At 35.4% G+C, this 9223-nt stretch overlaps 1 non-coding gene across 1 annotated transcript; it reads left to right on the forward strand.

Annotated features, from left to right (window-relative positions):
* The first annotated feature begins 8821 nt into the window (after positions 1 to 8821).
* On the forward strand, positions 8822 to 8928 carry LOC121231258 (small nucleolar RNA R71). Its single transcript, XR_005929322.1, has one exon. It is a non-coding gene; the product is annotated as a small nucleolar RNA R71 (small nucleolar RNA).
* The last annotated feature ends 295 nt before the right edge of the window (positions 8929 to 9223 follow it).

Genomic DNA, 9223 nt, shown 5'->3' on the forward strand with positions numbered 1-9223 from the left:
TTATCACACCAACTTACATACTTTCAACACCTCGGCAATCACAGTAAATATATCAAATTTACATTGAAACATGCATAAATTAATGCTTATTATACATATAAACTTACCTCGATACTAAAACGGCCATTTTACCAACTTTCCCAATTTTCGATTTTTCTCTCATTCTAGGTTCAAATCTCGTTTTTCGAGATAAAAAAAATCATATTTTACTTATTTAATTAATGTACTATTCAAAACAGTCCTTAACTCAAACTTTGGAAAAATTACAATTTTACCCCTAAACTTTTGCATATTTACACTTTTCCCCTAGGCTCGGGAATTAAACTTCATCCCTTATTCTTATGTTTTATGAAATGTTGATCACTTTTCCCTCCTATGGCAACATCAAATTCTCACTCTAACATATACTTATGACTATTAGGTATTTTTACCGATTAAGCCCTTTTACTCGTTTTCACTCAAAACCGAGTAGCACAAGTTGTCTAACATAATTTAAAACCTCATATTCTATCATAAAACATCAAAATAAACACATTTCACCTATGGGTATTTTTCCAAATATGAACCCTAGCTTAATTTATTGCGAGAATAAGCTTAATCAAATTACCGGGATTCCAAAAACGTAAAGAACTTGAAAAACGGGGCTAGAACGGACTTACTATTGAGCTTGGAAAGCTTGAAAACCCTAGCCATGGCTTCCCCCATGCTGATTTCGGCCTCCATGAAAAAGATAAGTCAATTTTGGCTTTATTTTCCCTTTTTATTTCTTTTAATTACCAAATGACCAAAATACCCTTCCTTACTAAACTTTCAAAAATTCCATCCATGTCCAATTTTTGTCCATAACTTATAAATTGGTCAAATTTCTATTTAAGACCTCCTAATTAATATTTCAAAGCAATTTCATACTAGAAACTTCTAGAATGCAAGTTTTGCAACTTATTCAATTTAGTCCCCAACTTCTAATTGAGCACTTTATGCATAGAATTTCTTCACGAAAGTTTCACAAAATCATGCAATCATATCATATACCTCAAAATAACCATAAAATAATTATTTCTATCTCGGATTTTGTGGTCCCAAAACCTCTGTTCCAACTAGATCCAATTTTAGGCTATTACAGAATTTGTATCGGGATTACCCCTAGCTTCGAAAAAGAAGGACGCTATTTGGGTTATTGTTGACCATTTAACAAAGTCTGCACACTTTATTCCGGTACATATGAATTTATCCCTGCACAGATTGACTGAGCTATATGTTTCTAAGATTGTCAGATTACATGGTGTACCAATTTCTATTATTTCTAATAGAGATTCTTGATTTACATCCCGATTCTGGATGAAGTTACAAGAAGCTTTGGTGCTGTGTACTAGAATTCGAAGGTAGTTGGGAAAAATATTTGTCGTTAGTTGAATTAGCATATAATAACAGTTATCAGTCAAGTATTAAAATGACACCGTATGAAGCTTTGTATGGTCGTAAATGTAGAAATCCATTGTACTGGACTGAGCTCAGTAAGAAAAAGATACATGGAGTTGATCTAATCTGTGAAACTGAAGTAAAAGTGAAAGTGATCAGAGATAGTTTGAAAGTAGCTTATGACAGTTAGAAATCCTATGGGGATTTAAAACGTAAAGAGATAGAGTTCCGAGTTGGTGACAAAGTATTTATGAAAGTTTCACCTTAGAAGAAAGTTCTTCGATTTGACCATAAAGGAAAATTGAGTCCACGATTTATCGGGCCATATGAGATCACTAAAAGAATCAGACCTATTGCATACCGATTGGCATTACCACCAAAACTAGAAAGAATCCACAATGTCTTTCACGTGTCTATATTGAGACGACATTGGTTAGACCCCTAGCATGTATGATGATTAAATGGAGTTAGTAGATAAGTCTCATGATTCATCCATGGAAATTTAATTAAAGAATAGGATGAAATTGGAAAGTAAAAGATGAAAAGATGATAAATTAATAAGATATGAAAATATCATCATTTTCATTATCTTTCCTAAATAAAAAAACATGGAAACCCTAGCTAAGAGAAAAGAGCTCAAGCAAGCTTACTTAGCTTAATAAGGTAAGTAATCTTGTTCCTTTTTAGTAGTTTTCATATTTCCGATATCGTAATAACTTAATCTAACTATTTTGGGAATTAATTTGCAAAGTTACCAAAGTATTAAAGTTTTTCCATGGATGAATATGCATGAATTATGAAATTTTATGGTAGAAATGGGCAGGTTGTTGATAGATAAACAACTTTTGTAAAGGAAATTTTCATAAAATTGTGATTTAAGGACTAAATTGAAAAAATGTAAAATTCATTAAAAAAATTCTAATTTTTATGAAATATATGGGCTGTAAATGTTATATGTAAAAATCGGCTAGGCTTGAAATAAGGATTAAATTGCATGAATTTCATTTTTTTGAGCCTAGGGATGAAATTGTAATTAATTAAAAGTATAGGGGAAAAATGGTAATTTTTGCCTAAGATGTGAATTGGATGGAATTGAATGTGAATTTTTCTTAAATTGAGTTAAATTTACTTGTATAGATCCGAGTAAACCTAGTTCAAAATTAGATCGAGGAAAACAAAAAGTATCGAAATAATAGTTTACGAACACAAACATTGTAGAGGTAAGTTCGTGTAACTAAATTATGTATATTTATATGTTTGAATTGAATGTTATATATGTGAATTGGGTAATTGATGTTTATATGAAATTGATTACATATCCGACAAAGACTGATAAATGTCAAGTCCCATTTGAATAAATGAAATTCGATGGATACAAGATTTCCTGTATTGGTTGTAGTCTTGCATATGTTGCGGACACACCATAGCTCGAAAGAGTGTCCCGTTATAAGCCCTCTCAAGCTTCCCATTATATGGTTATTGTGAGCTTCCCATAATAGCTCTTCGAAGCATCCCAATCGATTATGATCCTGCATGTGTTGTGGGCCCACCGCATCTCTTATGAGCTTCCCGATATATGGCTCCTTGTGAGTTTCCTGAATAATGGCTGGCTTGAACTTTCTGTTATTGACTCACATGAGCTTCCTGATTATTGATCTTGTGAGCTTTCCGTTACAAGGCCCAGATAAGCCTCCTATTACATGGTTCACATGAGCTTCCTGTTATATGGCTTGAAAGAGTGCTTTCCATTTAAATTCTCTTATGAGCATTCCTGAATATGAATTGATAGATTATAGTTTTGTACACTTAGTATGTACTACCTATGTATCTATCGATATTTTAAATAATTCAACGGGCAAAAATCCTGACATGATAACATATGAATCCAAATTGAATTGTTATCTATCTATATATATATATATGAAATACATGGATCTTAACTTTTGATATGCTCATCCTTATTCTTGATATTCACATGAAATAAATAACTAACTTGTTTGGTAAGATTATGTGCTTAGGCTTTTGGCCAAAATTGTTTGGAATGTGTTTGTATGCTTACTGTAAATGTAAATGAATGGTAAGATAATTTTTGTTATACGAACTTACTAAGCATTAATTTTTGTTATACGAACTTACTAAGCATTAATTTCTTATTCTATTTTATTTCTTCTGTTTTATAGTACTCGGAGGTACGTAAAGGTTAGAAATTGGTCGAAGTTACATCACACAATCCTACAGCTCATTTCGGTATAAATAGCAAAAAATTATTTTGATTATAATGACATGTATAGGCTTAAGTGGTCAAGGATGGCATATATGTGTGGTTGGGATTAGCCATGTATGACTTGTAAATGGTATGTTTTGATATATAAAATGGTCTTAAAATGCTTAATGTGTGTTTGAAATGGATGATTAATGAAAATCATATAAGTATATTATTATGATAGTAAAATTGATAGAACATGCGTATATGTACATATGGTATTTTGGTAAGTATAGATACTTGAACATATGTGTTGATAAGTCTTACATAAAACTTATTTTGGCTTGATTTGAATTATTTATATTGGATTGGGAATGTGTTTAAATGTTAATGTAATTGAAAGACAAGTTTGGGTGAGAATTAGGCTTGGAATTGGCCTTATTTTGTCCACATGGGCAGAGACAAGAGCATGTGTTTCAACCTTGTGTAACACACAACCATGTGCATGGGGGTGTGGTTCGGCCGTGTGCCCCCTGTATATTTAAAATTGGGAAACAAAATGCTCAGGTATTTCACAAGGGCAGAGAACGGGAGTATGACTTGGTCGTGTGGCCCCTGCACCTAATTAATGTAAATTAAAATGTTCACACGGCCTAGCACACGGGCATATGGCTTGGCCGTGTTACCCAAGTCAATAACCATCCTAATTTGGACACGGGCTGGGACATGGCCATGTGTCCCTATTTCGATTGTCCATACGGCCTGAGACACGGGCATGTCTCTCGACCGTGTGAGACACACGGCCTGGCTGCACTGGCGTGTATCCCTTGCACATTGAATTTTTTTTTTGAGATTTTGTGAAAAATTCTCTGAGTTCCCAGTTTAGTCCTGACTTGTTTTAAATGCATATTTTGGGCCTCACGGGCCCATTTAAGGGACAATATGATTGATTTCGGATATGAATAGTAAATGATATGAGTTAACTGTATTTGTTCTGTAAACTCCGATAATGCTCCTTAATTTTGTTCCGGCGACAGATATGGGTTAAGGGTGTTACAGTTAATTTTTCATAGTTTTATTTACATTCAATAAAATGTGCAAATTGAGTCTTTTATTGACCTTAGGGGCTGAATGAGGCCTAAGGGTGAGTTAGCGCACTTTGTGAGTGTGAGGAGACCATTAAAAAGTGCAGTAAACGGATATTGGTCGTTATGTTGCAACATTGTTGACTTGATTTTGCAACATAAGGGGCAGAATGGAGAAAACTAAAAATGTCTTTGATGCCGTGACACAAACTGAGGGTGTCATGACATACCCCTGAAGATAGTTGTAGAGGAGTATATTGATTTCTATGTCGTGACACAGGTCTTGGTGTATCACGAAATTGACTCTGTGACCCAAAAAACACAAGAAGCAGGGACATTTTGGTCTGCACAATCAAACTTTAAGCTCTGGAACATCAGCTAACCTAGGGTTAAGGATAGCTACCACCTAAAAGCTATAAATAGGCTCATTTGTCACCTGTTATAGACATCATTCATTTAGCTTAGATTCTCTCTTGTATATTTAGTTTAGCTTTCTTTCTTTTTTAAGGTTTTAAATTTATTTCAATTGTTATTATTGATTTTAAGATATTTGAATTATGGAAGCATCCAAACTCTTAATTTCAATACAATCAGGTTCTTTCATTTACTCTATCTTGCCGATTTAATTAGTGGTAAGTGATAAAAGTAACATATTTTAATCCCATTCTTAATGCATTTTTGGATGATTATTTATGCAAATTGGTGAATTTTATGCTCCTAATCCCTTGAATTTATGTTTCTATACTTATGAGAGCATTTGGGAGCAAAATGAGTGAAAAACGAGCGAAAATTAGACAAATAGAGCAAATTTCAGGAGCCACATGAACTAGGCCTTCCCACATGAGCTGGACACACGACCGTGTGAGCCACATGGGCTGGATACATGTCCATGTGCCAAATCGTGTTGATTTTGTAACTCATATCCCAAACATGCAAGAAAATGTAATTTTTAGGCTTTTTCGGCATTTTAAAGTCTATAAATACAAATAGAAAAAGAGAAGAAAGAGCAATAAAAGAATATTGAAGAAAACAACTCGAAGAACACCGTTAGAGCCCACTCTGAAGCATATTTCCATCAGGATTGAATACCTCCTTTTAATTTCTTTTGAAGTTTTTATGAGTTTCTTTATTTCTTCTGGTTATTCTGTCTTTAGGTTGTTTTTATTCACAATTATGAGCTAATTCCTTAGATACCTAGGGAAGATGAACCCTATGATGAATTCTATTATTTGATTTTTGTTTTACATGATAAATGCTTTATTCTTGTTCTCAGCTATATGTGCTTATCTCTTATTTTAATATTTTCGGGATATTAATTCATGTTTAATGTGCTTAAATCAGATAAGGAAAAGTCCCTGTTTAAGAGTAGATCTAGCATAATTGAGTGGAAATGTATGCAATCCTAGAAATAGGACGACATAAATCTACCGAATTAGAGTCAAATCTAATAAAGGAATCTATAGATTGAGTTAATGCGACAATAGGAGTTTTAATTAGAAATAAATTTCAATTAATCAACCTAGTGTCAGTTGCTCTTACTCTCTAAAGAGATATTAGCATAATTTAGGGATTTCTATGGATCAAGATACCAAGTGAATAATTCGTTTAATTCAAATTCATAATAATAGATGAAGTCATGTGCTCTCATTTCAGCCCGTACGTTGGTTTTCAAAATTGGGTGCATTGGTGTACACGGCCATATTGCACGGCCGTGTCAATTTCCGTGTGCTTCTCCCACGCCCGTGTATGCAAGCGCACGCCCGTGTTATTTTGAAAGGCTCGACCATAGTCAGTGGGCATGGTAGTGTCGATCGCCTGTGTTACTTTGGCAGGATTGCCCATGGCCACGTCGCATGGCAATGGAAACTTTATCGGATTTTGTGTTGAGGAAATGTTTTTGCTCTATTTTCACACGGCCGTATCTCACGGTTGTGTTGCATCCCGTTGTATGTGCACGGCCTACGGCACACCCGTGTTCCTGGCCGTGTGGTTCTGGAAATCCTGTGTTCAGTGACTCAGTTAGTGGGTTAAATGTTAAATACTAAAATTTAAAGAAGTTAACACCATTAGTGCTCGGGGTGCCTCTCGATAAGCGCTTGTTTATAGTCTAAGCTCAACTCTACCTTTCTTCTGCATGGTCAAGGTGGTGCGAGGAGTTTACACTCCTCATTCCTGCTATCAACTCTATCAACATAAGGTTTAAGACGAATATTGTTTACCTTAAAAGTGACGAATTTGGGATGAATTACCTCGACTGTACCATATGAGAAAATACTGAGTACCGTAAGAGGAATTTCTTCATTAGGTTCAGAAGTGGCAATGCGAGGATCTGCTGCTTCTAGTAGTACTTTGTCTCCAACCTTAAGTTGATTTGGTGGGTATTGAGCTCGTCCTGGCTTGGTTTCGGTTTATCGGATGTTCTCAATTTTTGTGTCCGCCATTGATCTAGCTCCTCGATTTGTAGCCTTCATTCTTCATAGATAGGTCCTTTGTTGTTGTTTGAACATGGCTCATATGCGTTCTTCGAAACTGTTTCCTACACAGAGGGTTTCACCACATGATCAGTACTAGTAGAATGATTTATACAACCACCTTCAATTTTTGATGTGTTACTCGAATTACGAGCTTGAAAGGTGATTGTTTCGTCTCCTACACGAAGTGTGAGTTCATCTGTACCAACATCAATAATGGTTCTAGCAGTTGCTAAAAAGGGTCATCCTAAAATCAAAGGTGCATTACTATCCTCTTCCATGTCTAGAACAACAAAGTCTACTAAGTATATAAATTTATCGATCTTAACAAAAACATCTTCAATGATACCCCTAGGATATCTAATGGTTTTATCAGCTAATTGAATGCTCATCCTAGTTTGTTTGGGTTTCCCAAGACCTAGCTGTTTAAACATTTTATAAGGCATAACATTAATGCTTGCCCCTAAGTCAATCAATGCATTATGAACATCTAAACTACTAATTAAACAAGGAATCGTAAAACTCCCTGAATCTTTCAATTTGTTGGGTAGCTTATTTTATAGAATGACTGAGCAAACTGCATTCAACTCCACATGCGACGTGTCATCCAACTTTCTTTTATTTTTTAAAAGCTCCTTTAAGAATTTGATTGCGTTTGGCATCTGCGAAAGAGCTTCAATAAACGGTAAGTTAATATGTAACTTTTTTAATAATTTGAGGAATTTATCAAATTGTTCTTCTGTGCGGTCTTTCCTTGTCGCGTTTGGGTATGGCACACGAGGTTTGTATTCTTTACTTACCAGTTTCTGGTCATTGTGGTCCACCTCACCCTTACCTTTACTTACCACAGTTTCTTGCGTCGGTTCTGGTTCAGGTGCAGCTAACCCTTCCTCGTCTTGGATGGTAATTGTATTGATTTTCTCACTTGGTTTAGATTCAGTGTTACTTGAAAAACTACCTTGTGGTCGTTCAGAAATTAGTTTGGCGAGTTGGCCTATTTGAGTTTCGAGCCCTTGGATTGACGCTTGTTGATTCTTAAGGGCTATCTCGAAATTCTAGAAATGAGTTTCTGACATCGAGATGAATTATGTTAACATCTTCTCAAGGTTCAGCTTCTTTTCCTACTGGTAAGGTGGTTGTTGAAAACCCGAAGAATGTTGTTGCCTTTGATTTCCTTGAACGCCCCACAAGAAATTGGGATGGTTCTTCCAACCTGCATTATAAGTGTTACTATACGGGTTATTTTGGGGTCTAGATTTATTGTTACCCATATATTGGACTTGTTCCTCCTTGATGCAAGGGTTGAAGGGTTGATATTCCTTGCATGCTCCTCCTCCATTCGAATAATACCTTATCACTAGATGTACCTGAGTAGAACCATACAAACCGTCAATCTTTTTATTTAAGAGTTCTACTTGGTTAGATATCATAGTAACCACATCGAGGTTGAAAACACCGGCTGCTTTCATCGGCTTTGTCCTCATAACTTGCAACTGATAGTTATTCAGTGACATCTCCTCAATAAATTCGTAAGCCCCCTCAGGTGTCTTACTAGTGATAGTTCCGCCAGCGGCTGTGTCAATCATCGTTGAGTCGAAGGATTTAGGCCATTATGAAACGTTTGAACCTATAGCTAGAGTGGTATCCCATGTTGAGGGCATCTTCGTAAAAGGTCATTGTATCTCTCCCATGCATCGTAGAGTGCTTCTAAATCCATCTGCACAAAAGAGGAGATATCATTACGTAATTTGGTTGTTTTAGCCGGTGGAAAATATTTTAATAAAAACTTTTCGATCATTTGTTCCCAAGTAGTGATTGACCCTCGTGGTAACGAGTTCAACCACTGTTTAGCTTTGTTTCTCAATGAAAAAGGGAATAACCGAAGGCGAATGGAATCATCAGAAACGCCATTAATTTTAAAAGTGTCGCAGAACTCTAAAAAATTTGCCAAGTGAGCGTTTGGATCCTCATCCTGCAAACCATCAAACTGAACAAACTGTTGTATCATTTGAATTATGTTAGGTTTCAGTTCAAAATTATTTACA

Source organism: Gossypium hirsutum, chromosome A06 (genome assembly GCF_007990345.1).
Source record: "Gossypium hirsutum isolate 1008001.06 chromosome A06, Gossypium_hirsutum_v2.1, whole genome shotgun sequence".
Classification (NCBI taxonomy): Eukaryota; Viridiplantae; Streptophyta; class Magnoliopsida; order Malvales; family Malvaceae; genus Gossypium; species Gossypium hirsutum.